The following is a 20,039-nucleotide window of genomic DNA, read 5'->3' on the forward strand; positions in this document are numbered from 1 at the left end:
CTCCATAAAACCCCCAGGTGATGAGTATTGCAGGGGACCAGCTCTACAGGGATCAGACCTATGGCACACAAAGTGGGAAGATTAATCACCTCTATCTGCTGCTCTTGGTCTTCTGTGTGCACACCTGGAGGAGACTTGCCAGGCAGGCAGGATGCTTTCATAGTGCCCAGCATCTCACTGTGTGGGCTGCAGTGAGGTGACCTAGACTGGCAGGAAAACCTTTGCCTGGGGTCGAGAAAACTGAATGTTGCTTGAAGCACTGCCCATATACTCCTGGCCTTGGGAAAGTCAGACTGTTCTTGCACCTCTTCTTTTCACCACCTCTTTTTAGCCAAAACAGAGAGCCTCTTTCCATGGTTTCCCTACTTTCCTGGCCTGTGGCTCAGGAGAGCTGAGTGCAGCTGGCCACCACCAGCCTGGAGACCTGCTGGCATCGCTCTGAAGGAACTACTGAACTGTGTTTCTTTGGGGAAGAACCTCCCTCACGTAGATGGAGAGGAAAATAGTGCAGAGTGGTGAATCAGTGTGGAAACCGGGACTGGCAGCACCAGTGAGAGTCACAGAGAACTTGGGTGTAGATAAAATTAAGGTGTGCTTTTTAGATGAGTTAATAGAGGGGCAGTGCTTCTATTCTCCCTGGGCAAAGAGGAAGAGGAGAAGGAGAAGGCAGGGCAAGGCAGCAGCTTTTGCTCCTCTCTGTGGTTCCCTGGCCAGGAGACTTCTGCCAATGCGGTAGGTAAGGACACTGTCTGCTGCAGGAATTGGCCAGCAACAAATGACTGCTCCCAAGTGGGAGTGGGGAAGGAAGTGTGGAGGCTCATTACATTTAATGTAATTACTCTGGACTTAGAGCAGGGTATGCGACAAAGGAATTTGGCCTTCTCTTTTTTCCTCCCTGCCTCAATATTCAATGATATAAGAGTCTGTTCATGCCAGTCTGTGATCCAAAGAGGTTCGACGCAGTTCTCCTTAAATAGGGACACCCCTGGCCTTGCACAGGTAGAAGTAACATGGCAGAACAATTTATAAACAGGCCTAGAATTTGGCCAATGCTGCTGCTGTGCAGAGGTCTGATGCAGGATTTCTGCCCTGGCATCCTTTACCTGCTGCCCTCCCTGCTCTGCCAGAGAAGAGTTGAAGCTGCTCCTTGGCCTTCTGCCAATTTCCTGCACAGGAGACACTGACCGACAGTGAGCTCCCTTTGCCTGGGACCCACCACTTCACCTGCACCGCCTGCAAAACAGATAGCTGGAGAAGCATTGGCCAGAATGACCCAGAGGTGGGTGGGATATGGGGCTTTGATCCACCCACTCCACCCTCCTCAGCCCTTGTTTTTGCCTTCCACATTTAATGCTGGGGGAGATGACCCAAAAGCTGTGGCAGTGCTGCCCTGCTCCCTCAGGAATGCACCTCTCCTCAGTTCACTGGGATTGCACTCCTGTTCTGGCATGGACCCCCTGAGTCCCAGGTACTGGCCTTCCCACTGGGGCTCCCAACACTTATCCATGCAGGCCATGCTGGGGCCATCTCCTGGTGGATCCTTCATGGGTTACGCAGGCAGGTTCCCAGGCTGTGGCAGTGGGTGGCTACTTGCACTCTGGAAAAGCGCCCGGTCGTGGTCCGTCAGCACTCACAGCTGTCTTTCAGTGTCTGCTTTCTGTCTCTCATGAATGTCCTGATGTTTCCTGACACTTTCACCTTCCTCTTCCTTGTGTGCACCCAGGGGAAAGTGTCTTTGACTCACACTCCCGTTTCATCGTGACTCATTTCAGTCCTGCTGCAGCCTGCTCTGACCACTCGCCAGAGCGCAGCATGTCAGACCTGCCAGAGGTTGCCAGGATTTGTCTTTCCAAACTGTATTTCTGATGAGGAACCTTTGCATAGTCCGCCTGTCACAGATTTGGTCAAAGAGGTCATTTTGATCTAGTGATCATCTAGGAGTTCCAGCTCCATGATCACCTTCTCCTAGTCAGGCTGGACTTTCAAATTACTTAAATGTGGCTCATATCTGTCCCTTGCTGTGAAAAGAAAGCTTGAGCTATTGCTTGGTGTCTTCATCCCAAGGGCTCCTGTGATACCCTCAAGTCAGTGCTTCAGCAGTGGTGATGGAGGCATTCAAAACTAGATGCCCAGGTGTTCTCACTGCCCCTACCTCTCTTCTCAACACTGTTCCTGGCCATGGAACCCACATATGGCAACCTACAGCCTCTGGCAAAGGTGTTGTCGGTCCTCTGCTTCCCTTTCAGGAACAAGTGTCCACAGCACCCATTTCTCCTATGCAGATAAACCCAAGTATCAGAATATGAAGAACTTTAGGTCCATTTAAATACTTATTTGCTAACACAAAAGCACGTGCCCCCATAATTTAATATGCTTCTGGAAGTAATTGGATAGAAGTCCTTTGTTTCTTTTCCTCCTGTCATCCTGCATTTGTTTAATTTTGCTGTCGTGACATGAAGTGACAGATCCCATGCTCTCTTTTTACAGATAGCAAAACTCTGGGATTCTTCTTTCTGCACCGTTAGAAATTTATGTATTCTCCCCATTCACTCGTATGTCACTATTGTGTCAGATTACTGACCCCCTTAAGAATAAATGCATTTTAATACAGCTGACCCAGAAACCTCCCAAAGGGGAGATAAAGTGTAGCTCTGAGAACCAGCTGAATTTGCTGTAACTTAGAGAGGAATCAGAGAAGGGTCCAAAGTGGGCAATGGCTCCGTGCCATGGTTATTTCCCATTAACATGTCCACATTTCCTGCTGCTTGCAGCATTCTGGTCCCAGGGTTGCATCCGCTCCTCCGGCTGGGAAGGAGTTGCTCACACAGAGTTTTCAGCAGTGCTTTCCCAGAGACACAGATTCAAGGGAAGATCAGGATTTATTCCTGTGCAGAGAAGGCAACAGGGCTGTCCCAGAGATGGGACAGGGATCCTGGTATCAGGCACAGCAGGCACCAAGAGCAGCAACATCCAAGGACAGGCATTACTCAGGCACAATGCCTGCAAGGGCGAGAAGGCAGGGGACACAGCTGTCTGCAGGGGTTGGGGAGGAGCATTACAAATAATGCCTCACAGTACATTTGCCTGGCTGGCAATGTTCCTGGCACTTCTCTTTAAAAAATATTTCTCAGAAGAAAGGAGAAGCAGCAGGAAATTGCAGATTCAACCTTGTATGTAAATGCAAAGCTGCAGAGTGCAGGAGAGGAAAATATAATCTTTCTCTTTCTAGAGGTTTTTAGACATTTTTCTCAAATTTCATACAGCGAATCTTGCTCTCAGTCCATTTTAGCAAGTTATTTTAAATGATTTCTGTAAAATGCTTTTAAAGCCTGAAGGACATGCTCAGTTCTGAAGACCACAGGCCACTTCCACTCCTCTTGCTTTGAGGTTTCTGAGTCAAGTGTTTGGGTCCCTGTGGGGGTCTTCAGTTCAAAGGAAATGCCTTCAGATTATAGCCATGGCAAATTGTTGGGGGAGGGCATTTGTGTCACTTTGGATGATTCCAGTTACCCACCATGTTATTCTAACACCTCCCCCAAGCACCACAGGTCTCCGGTGCTTAATCTCTGCCAGAACCAACTGGTGGCCATATACAGACCTTTCCGGCAAAATTTCTTTTAATTTATGATCTGCATGTTGCATGTTATCCTCAAGCAGTTTATAAAGGCCATGTTGTTATTAGCCCTCAAAGCTGAACTCTGCAGTGGCCCTGGCAAGGACCTTTGCCCCATGGGAGCAGCAGACGTGGTGGAGGCTCCATGCAGGAGCATTCGGTTTGCCACCACAGCCAGTCTGGCTGCGTGGAGCCTGGGTCTGTGTCCGCAGAAGGGATGGAACCTCCTGCTGATGAAATTCCCACCCAGCACTGCTTGAAGCCAGCAGTGTGTTTTGCACCCTCCCTGGACCAAACCCTCCCATTTCCCGCACACAGAGAAGGAATGAGCCTTTCTGCTGTTTTATTACTGATGTTCAGAGGGTGTAGGGATGAATCAGAAAGTGGCCAAGTTCATTTGCTTAATCTCCCAGGGTCGCAAAGATTGGGTAGACTCTTCTAATCCTTGTTTCCCTTCCCTGAGAGGGGTATAAAAGCCAGGAGGAGAAAACAGCTGAGGTTTCATATCTTAGGTTGATTTTGCAGCATGGACAAAAAAAGAAAGCAAGCTACTCCTCTTGTTTGGAGCTGAAGAACATTTGCTCTGGAAGCCCTTGAAAGAAAATAAACACCGTGCAATATGGTGTTGTTTGTACAATCGGTTTTCTGTGAAAAACTTCACTTTAAATAGTTATGAAGATCTGGATAGTGGTGATCACGTATGTGAATTTAGGGACTATGCAGTAGCCAGGATAATATTTCTACAAATGCCTAATTAGAGAACAAAGCAGGTGACACAGAAAGAGGCATTTCTGAGAGCTGCTCTCCTTCTCTCCTATACAGACTCACACACATGCATGTATATACACGTAGAGATATATGTATATATATATATACACAAACACAAGAGTTTACTTAGATCTAAGGCCCATTTAACAACCTGGCTTTAAGACTCATGATGAGATTAATTGGGTGTGGTAATTTTATGTGCTTGAAAACTACTTAGCAATTGTACTTGAAGTTACCAAGAAATTCTGTGATGAATTACTTTAGGATTTTAATTCTGAGAGAGGTAAGGACAAGGTTAACACAGGCCTAGTTTGAAGAGAGTTGAGCACCTGGTAATTATCCTGCAGTGCTGTATATTTACAGCATGTACTGTTGCCATGAATCTTCAGACCTGTTGCAATGTAATTATTTCTGTTTTCCATAATATGAAATGAATTCTGCACCATGGCATGGCATTGCCTTCTCAAATCCATGGGCATTTTTTTCTGTGGTCCAGAGAGGGGACCTGGCTGTGCCTTAGGTCACCACAGGCGACTTACCCCTCTCTCCTTTCCTTACACACCAAGACATGGATTAGGATGCCAGATATCAGGCAACTATTTTGGAAATTTTTCATGGCAAAGGATTTTAAAAGTCCGTTCTCAGAAACCAAAGCATTTCAATTCTTAAAAAATATGGTGTAAGGGGCTGTTGCCCTCCTGTGTCAGCTGAACTGAGGGGAAGACGGAGGATTGGCACACAGAAGCACACTTTTTTCATCTGTAAGCATCTACTCTGTGCATTAAAACCAGAGAAGCCATGAATTTCCTTTACTGTCCTCATCCCCCTCAGGGCTTACAAGGCTGTGGTCCTGATAGGAGCTGGATGGGGCAGGGGTCTCAGCCCTACAGGGGCAGGGGATGGTTTCAGCAGCCAGGCTTGGCAGGCTGGGTCTGCAGTGGCTGGGTGGGTGTCCTCAGGCAGTGTCAGTCCCTGGCTATCAGGCAGGGCTGGCACCATCCTCACAGCAAATGACAGGCAGAGCCTGGCTTGTCCTCTGCAGCATCACTGGGTCCTCAACCCAGCTGCCTGAGCTGCACAGGCAAGGGGTTTCATCTCCAGTGCCCAGGCAGTGGGAGTGAGTGGGAGAGAGGTGAGGTCAAATGAAATCTCTGCAGCACTTAAGTTCACAAATAAATATCTAATTAGAGAAATGTTTGACTTCAATAATAAATGAGCAGAATATCAAGACATGAGTACTGGCAAAGTACATCTACGGCAAAGTCTTTACAATGGGGGCACTTTTTGGCCTGCCCTCCTAAGGTCCTCAAGTAAGCGGAAAAACCATGTGTGCAGCTGCTAAGGGTAGGGCATGACTTTCCTTGCTCTTGCTCTAACAATTTGGAGGCACCCATCGGCAAACCCACCCTCATCAATTCTGCATCTTCCTGAAAATGTACTTTTAAGCACCTTAATTGCATTTCAGAGATAACCCTGCAGGCAAAGTGACAGGAAGAGAAACCATATGGAGCAGTTTGGCGGTCAGGCTCTTTGTTTTAAATCAATCAAACATCTGCGGCTAATGTAGCTTTGGGCTGCTCCTCAGGAAACATTAGCCCTATTAGTCTGGGCTGGCAGGAACACAAAATAATATATTTATGGACAAAGCACATGTGCATTACTGTTGGAGAGCAAGCGGAGGAGGAGGAGGAGGAGGAGGAGAAGATCTGTGGTCAGCACTTTGCCTTCTCAGGAGGTCAGCTCCAACAAGCAAAGGGAGGGAGCAGGGGTCCTGCCTCTTTGCTCCAGCCCCATGACACCCACCTGGGAGCAGCCTTGAGACCTGCTGCCATAATCCTAGAGGGGAAAGACCACCAAAAAAAGCTGTGTGGCTTCTTACCTAAAAGGAAATGTGAGGCAGGACAGTGGAGTGGGATGTGTTGCAGTCTGCAGGGACAGCGATGGGAGGGAAGCACCGGATGGTGGGGATGGCCAGGGGGCTGTGTCTGGCTCCCCACAACACCACATCCCCACAGAGCTGGTGGAAAATAGCAGGGACAGCAGGGGTATCCCATCTCAGTCCCCAAAAGCAGAGACAAGGGAATCTGTGTGCAAGGGAGCTGGATGTTACCAGGCTGAAACCACCATTTCACACCAAGAGCTACAACACACAGAGGTGGGCTGGTTCCCTGTCTAGCATTCTTTTTCACATCTAGACAGACAGTTCATCCCGTTTTCATCTCATGTGGTGTCTATGTGCACTTAGGTAACAGCAGCAGTCCTGAGGAGGAGGTGGGAGATGAAAAAGGTGACAAAACTTTTTCATTTACATTGTCATGCAGACAAATAGAGATGCATTTGCAGGAGCATCAATAAATGAGGCCCCAGGACACATGTCTACCTGACAGCACCTCTCTAGTCTGTCCCTCCATACCTCAGTTGCCTGGGAAATGGTGAACCATGACTGAGAGCATGAAGAGCAGGAACTTTGGGACTGCTTCATAGCAAGTCACTGCCTGTATGTGAAGGAATTTGCACCTTAAAAGGTGTAAAAATACTGTACAAACCCTTAATCAACTCCCTAAACCCACTTTTAGGCTTCTTTGTTTCTATTTGCTGCAGGGAAAACCAAAAGCCTGTGGCCCTGACAGGGGTAAATTAGAGCAGCCATATTTAGGGAAAAGTGCATTGCTGACATATTTTGATTCTGCCAAAACAAAACATTGTAAATCCTGAAAGCACAAACAATTGTTAAATTCAAGAGAAAACCCAAACTTATTCAGAATAAGGAGTTGTATATTTGTTAGGCTGAGACAAGCCCTAATGGCTGAGACCTGCCCCTTAGTGACACTGAAGTAATCACACAACTGTGACAGTTCAATTAAGCTTTCATTCTAGCACTAGGTGAACCTGCCTTCTCAAATATAGTCTAATTAATCCTTCTCTAATTTTTCTTATTATAACAACACTGGACAGAGCCAGGTATTTGGGGATGCCTTAACTGTGACTTTCCAGATTTTTAGATGTTTTATTACAAATTTGCACCTCTACAGACTACAATGGCAGGGGCTTTGGAGAGAAGGATAGCAGAATGTACAATTTGGATTTTTTTTTTTTTAATCATGCATCCATGTATGTATTTATTGCTAGTGCGTATGTATCTGTTTGAAGAGTTTCCTCTTTTGTCCAGGTTGAAAATATCAGACTGGTACAGTGACTGTGAATTGCAAAGAGAACACTTGTACTTTCAGGAAACGTAAGGACTTAAATCTGGAGAACACCAGCTCTATTTCCATATCTGGTTTTTCATGAGCATGCTCATTTGTAAGCTCTGGCTTTCCTGCAGGGATGCAGAGGAGCAAGGCAGGTTTTGTGAAGCAGAGCTGCTGAAGCAGGTAACTGCACACCCTGCAGACCTCCCCGCTGCCTCTGCAGCTCATGCCCCTCACATGCCCCTCATCGTCTTCCTGTCCACATCCTCTCCACATACCCCACAGCCCTTGTGCTTTTCCAAAATGTGTGTCAGCTTCCAGTGCTTCCAGCTGCACCAAGACCATTCCTGCCCCAGCAAACCTCCCCATTTATGAGCAGCTACCTACTTCCACCTTCCTCTTCTCTAAAGGGACGTATGAATTCTGCTAACTCATCAGCCCCATTCTCCCAGGAGGGAGATCCATCTCCTATGAAATGGGACAATCCCTGGGACAGCCACTACTGCCTTTTCCTTTCCCAAACAGCGACAAAGTTTCAGTGCTCAAAGGCGGGAGAAGGACTCACCTTTCTTTAAGAGCCCATGAAAACAACCTGTGTGAAACACTTTGCCCCTAAGGGAAGGCTGGAGAAACATCTACACATTTCCTCTGGTGCATTCATGAGAAGGCACAAGTCTGAGGACTGCTGCTAAATTTGTCAAAGGATGTATTTTCTGAAGTACTTGTAACTCAGGCAGATTTTCCAATTTATTTGCAAATTATTTGAAAGTCCACCTCTACTCAAAAGAGTAAGTGCTGTAACTGTACCAGAGACCCACTGCATCTGCACGAGTCACCACCTTCTCCCAGTGACAAAAACCATCATAATTCTCAGTAGCAGCCCCATCATGCAAAACACACCAGGTTGGTTTGAATTTTCCCAGCATCACAAGCAAAATGTTTCCTTGAGTCATCCAGAGCTGAGGGGCTTCAGGAGGAAACCAAGGAGTAGCTCATCTGCGAGTACAGAGAAACTGCTGCTGGTGGGACTTCTCAGTGTAGCCTAAGTTCTCCTGGGAGGGTGGGAAGAATAACTAGCAGGTGTTTCTGGGAGAGAAAAATGGTAGAGGGGAGTTTGCTTTAAAAATATTGTGTACCGCCACCGAAAAGCAACATGTCATGGTGGGGGAAATACAGGAAGTAGCTGAGGTCTTGCAGCAGACTTCTGAGCATCGGCTGCCCCATGGTCCCCTCAGTGGCTCAGCAGAGCAGGGACCTGTGTTTTGTGGGTCACAGAGCAGGATGGGACCCCAGGTAGCAAATGGGGTTTAAATGGATGGAATTTCCACAGCTTCCACAAAGGACATTACAATTAGGAGTCATCCTAGTCCATGCAGTCCAAGACAATCACCGTATTAACATATTTGTGATCATCAGCTACAAGGGGAAAGTTTTTCTTTCTTGAGCCATACCTCATGGGAACTCCTTATCCAAGGAAAGCATGTGGGAGCTTCTCATCAGAAATGACAGGAGCTCAAAGTAAGGGTGACAGTCCTTCCCTGTGCAACTGAAGGTCTCTTGTGTCCCCAAAGAGGTGATACTGCAAAAAAGGATTCAGAGAAGAGTCAGTGTAATTCCAAATTTACTTTGTGCTGTCACCAGCTGTGTGAAAGACTTCAGTGCTGGACCAATGTTGGAAGTGAAGGACATGGAAAGATAATGATGCAGGGGAAAATGAAGTTCTTTGCCATGAATGTTGCTGTGGGAAGATGGAGGCTGTGGCAACCCTTGTGAGGAGTGTGCCTCAAAATTAAGAGAGGTGAGAAACAATGCGGTGACCACATGTGGATTTGAAGATGGTCCAATAAAACTCTGATCCATGTCCAGAAACAGATACAGGGGAGGGATGTGACCTCACAGGAGTTGTCCCACTGCCTTCAAATCCCTTTGGATGAGATCTATTGTATCCTCACTCCCAAGGAAAAAGGATGTGCAGGGCTGGTACAGAACCCTAGGAGTCATAGAATGGTTTGGGTTGGAAGGGACCTTTAGAGATCATCTAGTCCAAAGCCCCTGCAATGAGCAGGGACATCTTCAACTAGATCATGTTGCTCAGAGCCCCTTCCAGCCTGATTTTAAATCTTTCCAGGGATGGGGCATCCACAACCCCTCTGGGAAACCTGTTCCAGCATTTTACCACTCTCACTGTAAAAACTTCTTCCTTATATCTTATGTAAACCAGCCCTCCTCTAATTAAAAGCCATTCCACCTTGTCCTGTCACTACAGACCCTTGTAAAAAGTCCTTATCCAGCTCTCTTGTAAGCTCCTCTTAGGTACTGGAAGGCTGGAAGGTGTTCCCAGAGCCTTCTCTCCTTCAGGCTCGACAATCCCAATTCTCTCCAGAGAAGAGGTGCTCCAGACCATCATCTTCATGGCTTCCTCTGGACTCACTCCAGTAGGTTCATGTCCTTCCTGAGTTGAGGACTCCAGATCTGGATGCAGCACTCCAGGTGGGGTCTTACCAGAATGGAGTAAAGGGACAGAATCACTGCCTCAGCCTGCTGATCATGCTGCTTTTGATGCAGCCCAGGATGCAGTTGGCTTTCTGGGCTTTTGAGCACATGTTGTCAGGTCATGTCCAACCTTTCATCCACCTGCACCACCAAGTTCTCCTCAGCATCATCTTTGTTCACACCCCAGACTGTACTGGTACCAGGGTTTGCCCCAACCCAGGTGCAGGGTACCAAGTGATCTTTGGCCTGTGGCCTCCAGGCTGGGCCCCTTTTGCCTTTTTGCCCATTCTTTACTTGTTCTTTGAGGAGGCTGTACTCAAGTAGGCTGCAGCAGCCCTTTACAAACAGGCAGTGAGGAGCCTTGCCCAGCCCATGTTGTGGGTTACCAGATAAGGTGGGCTGATAATGAATCTTTGCATCTTCACCCTGGCCAGCACTGCCTCTGTGAGCTTTGCAAGACCCATTGTCCAGGAACCATAACCTGTCCCTAATCTCCTCCGTAGGTACCAAATTAATCAATGTTTGTTTTCTTTTGCTTTCAGCAGGTTCTCTAATTATTAACTGTGCAGAGGACTTGTGGTTTTGTGCGTGGGTTACTTCCTCTCACTGGGGGAAGGTGCTCTGCACAAGCTGGGGGCTTGTTTGCTCCTCAGTGCTCCTGAAAGATAAGAAAGACATCAAACAATGGGAACCCAATCATCTTCCTTTTCCCCCCCCATGACCATTAGTTTGATTCATGGTACTTTTTGTTTGTCACTGATGAGTAATGAGCTATTCCATCTTTGCTCTAAATCTATGCAGAAATGATAGGTACACGTCATGCAATGTAAAAGACATGAGGATTTAACCCCTCGGCCAACAACATGCTGCTAACAACTCGTGCCTTGGAAATAATGCTGTGGTAGCAAAGGGGAAAAGTATTTTTTTTTAAATCTACCTTTGATTAGGGACATACATTTTTTGGAGTGACAGCCTGCCAGAAGTACAGTGTTACACAAGCTCTCATCATCTGAACCAGCATCCTGGAGTTGCTTGTTTTTCTCTCTCAAGGTCATACTGTTATTATGCAATTGCACAAGCAAGGCAGGGACTAAAGGTGTAAAAAGACAAGGTTTTGACCCACTCCCAAGAGCACAGGGCCTTTAGGACTGCCCATTTAGGTACATATATCTGAAATATTTCCCGTGTTTTCTCTCAATTTGGCCCTTTTTTGGCGCAGCTCCTATGCAGTCTGGGGCTGAGAAGTGCCGCCCGTCCCCATACGTGGGATGTCTTGGGGTTCCACTCTGTGCCAGGCTAGAGCTGAGCAATGAGGGTGCTGTGCCAACATACCAACCACCTTCCTACCCATCTGGAGCACATATGCTTCGGTCCCACCGTGAGCAGCCATAGCCAGAAACCCCTGTGCCAGGTCAGGCTGGTTGTGCCTTGCCACCAATCCCCTCCTTCCAGCAATGCCCAGTACAGAAGAGGCTCAGTGCCTTTGGGACTGCTCTAGGTTAGGGGCAGCTGGCAGGAACCCCTCGCTCATGCCCCCCTGACTCACCCCAAGTGCCCTCAGGAGAACCTATGTGCGGGTTAATAGCAGCAGTGAAATGGTGATGGTTTTCCAGAGCCCGCTGCAGCTGACTCATAGAACAGAGCTTTGCCAGAGATGACAGGGGGATAGAAATCAGGGCCCTGATGAGCTTCTCCCTCAATTATTTATTTATTTTGTGCACCATCTTCTCCTTCTGCCTCTTGGCAATGAGGAGAATTCATAAGTGATGGTAATAAATGCAGAATGACAGCTAATCTTAATTGACCAAAGCTTCCCTCAAAAGACTGGGTCATGCTGGATGTAATATGCTCGAAACGTAAAAATATAAGCCAGGAAATTACACTGGTGGTTTTACATGCCTTTAATAGAATGGGTTTTATGCTGCCAAGCAACAAAATCAAGGTGGGATCCATCTGTGAGGGGTATTTTTACCCCTAAAGAGGAGCTCTGCAGTTCAGTGGCCTTGCATTGCTGCTCCATCCTGCTGCCTCTGCTTCCCAAACCTGCTAATTTGGGCTCCACAGTGGCACCACTCAGTAGGGTTTTATTTTCTTCTGCCTAATCTATTTTCACCTTTCTGGGCATTCACCACATGCTCAGTGCAGCCACTGTGCTGAGACACCACTGAGATGTGCCTGAGGGGACCCCTGTATTTCACTGATGACATCTTACCTTGGCGGGTTACTTATTTTCTCTCCAAATATAATGCATCACGGACTGTTATTTTTTCCAGAATACACTCTTCCTCCCAGGAAATGGGTATTGATAGCAAGATGTGCCCTCATGTTCCATCAACTCCAGCACATTTCTCTCTGGAAACTAGTGCAGGAATGCTTGGGGGATCCTTAGGGCTAGGGGGCAAGAGGAGGAGGCCAGGCACAGCTATTCCCTTCAGGATAGGGAGGCAGTGCTCGGTGTGCCTCTGCCCCAGAGGCAGACCTCTCCTCCAGTCAAAGGGTATCCAATATTTTCCAGTGACCCGGGGAACCAGGGTTGCAGTGGCTGCTCCCACTCCTGCTTTGGGCTTGCAGCACCATCTCACTCCCCAGATTTCTTGTCTGCATGGAGGTGTCTGGAATGCTGGGGCTGAGACATGTGAAGGATGAGGGCCAAAGGAGAGGGGAATGATAGGAAGGAAACCTGAAGACAGTAGCATTTTTGCAGTCCTGCCAGGATGCTCCTGCTTGGGGTTTCTTTCCGCACTTCCCGACTCGGGTAGGTCCCCTCCCCGCCTGTCATGCCAGCTCAGCTGGGCTCGTACTGCGGCACTTTCCTGAGAACATCCCAGAGACTTCAAAACCTCCTCCTCGTCGTCCTGGCAGAATGACTTGCAGCTTTTCCGAAAACTGGCAAGCAGCCTCAGTGCTTTACCATGGGAAGAAGGTTAACTCCTTCCCTCCTTTTCTCCTTCCCTCCCCTTCCCCCCAGCCCAGCGCATCATCCTGCTGGCTTGCCTAGGAACTGGCTGTCAGGAACTACGGAGGAGGAAATAGTTTATTTTTAAGAGCATTTAGCCCTCACAGCTTCTTAGCTCGGGGTGTCGGGAACGCAGCCTTGCACCGACATCCAGAGGTTTCATCCATCTGAGGCCATGAGATAAAATCATTTGCACGTGGTTTGTGAAAAGGGCAATTATTGAGGATTTGGGGGTCAGTTGTTAGCAGAGTGTGGAACATTTAGAAGTGAGGACAAAAGATGTATCCTTCAGGCACTGCAGGGAGGAGCTGGCAGCAGCTCAAAAGGTGCCCAGCCCCGAAGGAATATTTTAAAGTTTTCCTATTTTGTAGCTCTGCATCAGAGCAACCCGCAGCAATCTCGCAGCAGGACTCCTGCCTCCTCTTCCTAGGTTTGCCTTGGGCTTGCAGCGTCACCTTCTTCAAGAATACCTGTTTTCCTGGTTAATTTTTAAAAGCATTACCTTTTTTCCTCCCCCTCCCCCCACCCCCACAGGAAGATCTGCAGGTACAAAAACCATTGGAGTTCAATGCACTGCAGCTACAAACCCGGCTCCCTGCTTTGCACCCAGGTAAAGCATGACCCTGGGGTGCTGCCTCCGTTCCTCTCTGTCCCTGACCTCCTCTGTGCCCCCACCTCCCCAGGGCATCCCTGGTCCTGGCCACTGTTCGGGTGGGAATAATCACCCCTTACCCCTGGCAGAGGATGGTCAGGGTACACTTAGTGGGAGAGGTGAGGGATGAGGAGAAAGAAGACCAGGAGACTGTCACAGCAAAGGGGTCCAGCCCAGTTAAGACAGACCTTAAACTTTTCCCTCTTTTTCGGACATGATTCTCACTCGTGAGATGTCAAGATTTCAGATTATTGGGAGATAAATTTAGAGTAGATCTGAAAAGTAATTTAGAAACCTAAAAATAGCCTGTGAGCCTGTCTATCCAGTGACTGTAAAACCAGAAGGGAGGAAGAAGGAGAAAAAATAACTGGGGGACTGGGGGCAAAAAGGAATAAACAATTATGAGAGCGGGCAGCCACGACAGAGAGAAATCTCTCTTGCATGTGTTCCTGATCACGGGGATCTGGAGCTGGACAGGAAGCTATCTTAACTTGTCGCTGCACACATTGAGAAAATGTGGCCAGCTATTTTGATATTAAAATTGAGAGATGCCGTTTCACGTTGCAGTGGGTAGCCCTGTGTGTCTGCTCCCTGTTTCACCTTCTGCACCCTCTCCCGGCTGGGGCACCACCAGCATCCATGGCCCAGCAGGATGTGATGCCTGATCTTTCTTTCTTTCCCTGATAATGTTGTGGCAAACACCATTTGCCCTGAACGATTAACCAGATGTGGAGCTGGTGGGAATCAAATAGCAATGGGGAATTTTCTTCAGGAGTTTTGGGAAACTGAGTAAACACAACTTGGCCAGTGAGGGGGATTAGCTCTAGCCGGGTAGGACCTGGAGATCACTGACAGCCCCTAGCATGGTGAGTCAGGTCCAGGGTGCCAGCAGGAAATCCAGACAAGAGCAAAAGCAGATGAGGTTGAAGATAAGCAGCAATGTTTAAGCAAGGTGTCTGTGCTGAGGAGAAGCTGCCCACAGCACAGGGTTACAGTCCATGCTGCAGGAAGGACCAGAGGCCGGCAACATAGCGCAGGCAGGGCTGGCTGCCCCAGCCAGAGCTGGAACAGGCTTCCTGGCCCCCCATGAGAAAGCAGCCCAGTGGGACCAGTGTACTCAACTGCCATCACAGCACCAGGGCCCCAGGGGGAGTCCAGGGAGGCACGAGGGCTGCAGATGTTTCCTGCTTGCTGAACATGAGCTGCAGAGAGGATATAAATGTTGGTACTGCGAGCTAAGCCTTGCCTTGTATCACGCCTTGCTTTTATAACCTCTTCTTTTTAATATCCTGTTGAGACAAACAGCCTGTGCAAGTGTGCTGCAGGGATCTGCCGACCAGCTGAGCATTTTAGAGCATTTCGTCCTGAAAGGTGCTCTAAGAAATTCAGTATTTCAGGAAGGGCTGGGCTGCCAAATTGCTCCTGTCCCAACCTTGAGTCCCTCAAGAGCAAAAGAGAGATGCGAATGGCCACAGGGTCCTGGTCAGGCACTTTGGTTTGGCGGTAGCAGACCATGGAGGGCGGGGATTGCAGCAGGACAGGGAGATGATATGAGAGGTGCTGAGATCGTTGGTTCAAGGAGTCATAGGATGCCGTAGACATCTCCCATGTGATCTCCTGGGACACTGTAATGCTTTTGTCTAGCTGCAGCTGGCACATGTGGTGATGAATATAGGTATTGCGTAGATCAAACATATGACACTGCTGGCCACCATGAGCATGAGCCTGTGTCATAAGTGCACTCCTGGCAGCAGCAATGTCACCTCTCCTTCTGTATCTCCCATCAAACAAAGAGGTGATGTTGCTGCAGGTATTTCTCCTTCCCCTCTCAGCACATATCCCTGCTTCCAGAGAGTGTTGTCAGATGTCCAGAATCACATGGGACTGAGGCCCACAGGGGGCAAGAGCCTCTGCTTTACTTACACCCACGTTCCCTGATGACTGATGTGTGCAGAGTTTTCCCCTTGAACCGTGAATCATGCCTTCTTTCTGTAATAGGTGCTTTTGTGGCAGACACATGATCATCCCTCATGCTGTCTGTCACCACGGTATCACCTCCAACTGGAAAGAGGGATGCAGACAAGGGGGACGGCATGGGCCAAGGTGTCACCTCTTCTAGCATCATCAGCACCCAGACTGGGAAGGCGGGTGTCCAGTAGCACAAAGCCCATATGGGCTTCACCATGGCCATGGCCATAAATCCTCTAAACTGTGGAGTGAACTTTCAGCCTTCAGGTTTGCCCCAGCACCCTTTAGCATCCTGGCCAGCCCCATGATCCTGTTGTAGTAGGGCCAAATCCTGCTCCCTGCTATGGACTGATCACCATCCTGAGTGGGGGAACTGATGGAAGGAATCTCACCTTGCCCCAGCTCCCACAGTCACCAAGTCCACCAGTAAGGTCTGGTGAACTATCCCTTCCCCTCAGCAGGAGTTGGTGCAGCCTCAGTTGCCCCAGTGAGGAACTGGGCTGACGCAGAATGACCAGGGTGCACATCCTACTCCCCTGTCCCCAGTTATCCACACCAGGTTCTACTTTGTTGCCTGTCTCAGAAAAAGCCCCACCCTTTTGATAAAACGTGTAACTCAGACTACTCATTTCTGTCACTTTGGGAACAAGCTATTTTTGCAGGGCACACTAAGCTTTTTGACTGCTTTCACCACGAAGCAACAATCCTTGGGTGTTGGATTCCCACAGCCCATCTCCACAGGGTGGTCCCACCCGGGGGGTAGCGGGGTCTGTCCCCACCAGAGCTGCGCAGACCTCAGCCTGGGTCGCTCTGTCCTAACAGTGACATGCAGTGGCGGCAGGCTGCAATGGAGCCTGGAGGTACCCTTGTGCTGGTGCCAGCTACAGCACCTAACAGGCTTCTGTAGCCGTACCTTTATTGTTTTTTACTCAAGGGTCAATGTTTTATCTTGACAGTGAAGTCTGCCCTTGTTCCCCACAGCATCGTTCCCTCCCGGCGCCGTTCTGTCACACCCGTGAGTGCGCACATACAGGCTTGCCACAGCCCTGTCTGCGGAGACGTGGCTCAGCAGCAGCAAAGCTGCCACCGCTGTTCCTAGGGCACGGCCAGCCGGGTGCTGCTGCATCTCCCGGAGCGAGAGGCGAGGCTGGCGCAGACGGGGGGATTCCTGTGGGATACCTGCCCCGTGTCCCACTCAGCCCGTTTCTGGGGGTCTCAACACCTGCCTGTGATGGAATCGCTGGAAGGAAGGGAGCTTCTCCCCCGCCCTCCGTCCCTCTCCGCCGGCGGGCAGGGCGCAGCGCCCGCCCAGCCCTGGCACATACTTCTGCACTGCTTACCTGCTGCTGCTGGCAGATCAAGTAGCTAATGTCTAAGCAGTCCCATTTAAACCCACAATCAAATTACAGGAACAAAATTAGAAGCCAGACTGGAGCCACTTTAAAAGTTGCCCCTTATTTAATAATTCTGTTGCAGTTATTTTTTCCTCTTATCACCATTTATTCTCATTCTGGGGATGGTCTGTAATAATAGAGGAGGTTCATTTGTGCCCCCCTCCTCTTTCCCATGTCTAGCCTTTCTGTGTGGATTTCATTTCTGCCTTGTGAAAAGGCATTAGGATAAATAAAACAAAGATGCAGTGCTACAGAGATCTATGTTAATGGGATGGCACCACATTCACCCCTTCTACAACCTGCCCTTTCCCATATGAAAGGGGTGAATCCAACGGACAAAACCCCTCTTTCAACCCTGCCCCAAACCTTTAGGTATCAATCTGTCAGGTGTGGAAGAAGAAATTGCAGTGCAGCTCCTTCTATAAAAGCAGCACCGTGCAGAAGCAGGAGCCCGGAGGAAATGCCGGGACGGTTTGGGAGCGCCGTGTCCGCTCTAGTGGGGTCTGTGCAGAATTGATGGAGCAAAGGAGAAGAGAGCCTCAGCTTCCCAAGCGATGGGGGAAAGGAGGGGAGAGCGTCCCCCTCCCTCCCTGCTCCTGCCATCCCTTCTCTGAGAGGCCAACAGTGCAAGCATGGAAATATGGGGTGGCAGGGATGTGCAGCCCCAGCTGGGAGCTGGCTTGCACTGAAGGAGCCAGGGGAAATACTGTTGTAATAATTGGCCTATTAATTAGAGGTGTGACTTGATGAGAGGTTGGATTCATTCACCTGGCTGGATTTCCATGTTTCTACATATTTCTGGGATAAAAATAAATGCCTTTTCTCACTAACCCTTCAACATTTTAGCAAAAACTAGTTTTAAAACCCTCATAAAACAAATCTATCTCCATTCTACAACAGGCAAACACTACTGTGTGCTTAACAGTTGTTGTCCCCCAAATTGCTGCTGAAATCTGCATGTATTAAAAAAAAAACAACCAAAATCGTTTATGCACCATTTTGGTGACAATTGCCCCTGTGACACACCTGAATTCTTGTTTTCTGTGAACAAAGCATGACCCTAACTAATGCACTCAGGCAGGCTTTGCTGTCAGGAACTATGGCAGGTGTCACACAGCCTGGAAGCTGCTTTGGGGTGAGGCACAAAGTTCCAGCATGGGCTGATCCTGCCTGGGCAGAACAGAGTTACCCATTGGCATGGGGGCTGAGGCATGGGAGATCTCCATGAAGGTAATTCAGGTTGGATGCAACTTTCAGGGTTAGAACTAGATAATCTTAGAAGTTTCTTACAACCCAACCCATTCTGTGATTCTATGATTCTACAATTTTTGGCTGGGAAATGCATTCCAAACTGGGGAACCTCCTGCATGGCCAAGCCTTGTGCTGAGCACAGAGAAGGGCTAAAAGCTAGGAAGGAGTCAGTGCCAGGGGATGAGCCAGCTGGTTCCCCACTTTTCTCTGTGCCTTACCTGCACCTACTACTGTCCTGCAAAGTTCCTTTGTGTAACAAACAGGCACAGCAGCTTCAGCTGTGAGTTGGCTCACTGCTGGTGGAATGCTTGGACTGAGGTGTTTAAGATGCCCGAGAGCCTCAAAGTTTCATCTTGCATCTCAGGGAGCTGGACACAGGGAAATAAATTTTGAGTCGGGGGTGTGCAGCAAGCAAATCTGACAGCAGCATGGTGCTCAGGCCCTGCAAGCCAGGAAACAAACCAGGGTCAAGTGCTGGATGGTGAACACCATCCCACTGCTCTCAGGAATCATCATGTGCTGGTCTTTCTACCCCCATGTGTGACCCCACTACCAGAGTCTTCCTTCCACTGTTTGCAGAATGGTTATTTTCCTTAACCCTGTACTTACCAAAGCATCTACTGGGGTACTCATGATGCAGAACTGGCCATGGCACATGACTGATCACAGGGGCTCAGTGTCCAGCAGGACCAAGCTGAGGGAGATCAATCTCACTCCTGGCAGTCACCAAGAACAACACAAGCCTCAGGTAGACATAAGTAATAATCTCCTTTTCAGAGGGGGTCTCTAGCTGGGGGATTTGCATGCACTGAGCTGTCTAGCCTCCATTTTAGGTTTGAGCTCTGAGTGAATGCAAGAATCTTTAAATGAAGTCAAAGCAGAAAGGCATGTGGGTATCAGGCCAGCATTTAAATATCACAACGCTACAAAGGAAGTGATAGCCGCACCTTGCTCCACACACAGCTCCAGTCATTTACACATCAAGTAGGTGAATGTGAGAGTGCAGAAATAGACCTGTAAATATATGGAGATCCTGCTTTTGCAGTAGTTCATTTTCAAAGTACATCTACTCCTTAGCATACATTTGGGGTCACACTCCACAGCCTCTGCCCTGCTTCCCAAAGCTTAGAGTTTCAGTTTGCTAGCTTTTCTCTGCAAGTGAAGCATAAAATGCAAGTAAACACCTAACTTGTAGTGTTGTCACCACTTTCATCTTGCTGCTAATTACTAATGCAAATTATGTACATATCTAAAAATGTCTTCAGTACATTCCTGCTACTTGTGTTTCCTAAAGTATATGTGGCAAATATTTCCATATTTTATACTTCTATATTCTACTACCCACATCCAAATCTTAAGGTAGGATATCCTTGTGTTCAAAGGCAACAAGGCAAACTGCAACAGAGCCTAGGCACCCCACTCCTCTTGTAAAAGATGAATTTATGATCTTTAGTGACAAGTCGTGTTGTATATCTTGATTTTTCATCTTACCTCAGGTGGTCCAGTGACCCCCTACCTCATGCTTCACCATCAGCTCACTTCTGATTTGTGAGAATAGTTTCCCATGATTTCTTCAGTGTTGCATTAGAGGTAATTCTTTAAGGTTCCTGTCTAAGTACCACTCTGAGGCAATGGTGTCCAGCTTGGGAAAAAGCACTTGCATTCCGAGAACAAGCTTTAGCCAAAGGAGGGACACCAAAACTTCAAAGTGCCCCATTATAGTGTAGATCCAAGCTCTCCAACCAGACTTCCC

General features: G+C 48.4%; 1 protein-coding gene across 1 annotated transcript in view; it reads right to left on the minus strand.

Annotated features, from left to right (window-relative positions):
* TOPAZ1 (testis and ovary specific TOPAZ 1) overlaps window positions 1-20,039 on the minus strand; it is a 339,264-nt gene that overhangs the window by 198,099 nt on the left and 121,126 nt on the right. The gene's annotated exons all lie outside the window — the stretch shown is intronic.

The sequence above is a fragment of the Aphelocoma coerulescens genome, chromosome 2 (genome assembly GCF_041296385.1).
Source record: "Aphelocoma coerulescens isolate FSJ_1873_10779 chromosome 2, UR_Acoe_1.0, whole genome shotgun sequence".
NCBI classification, from domain to species: domain Eukaryota; kingdom Metazoa; phylum Chordata; class Aves; order Passeriformes; family Corvidae; genus Aphelocoma; species Aphelocoma coerulescens.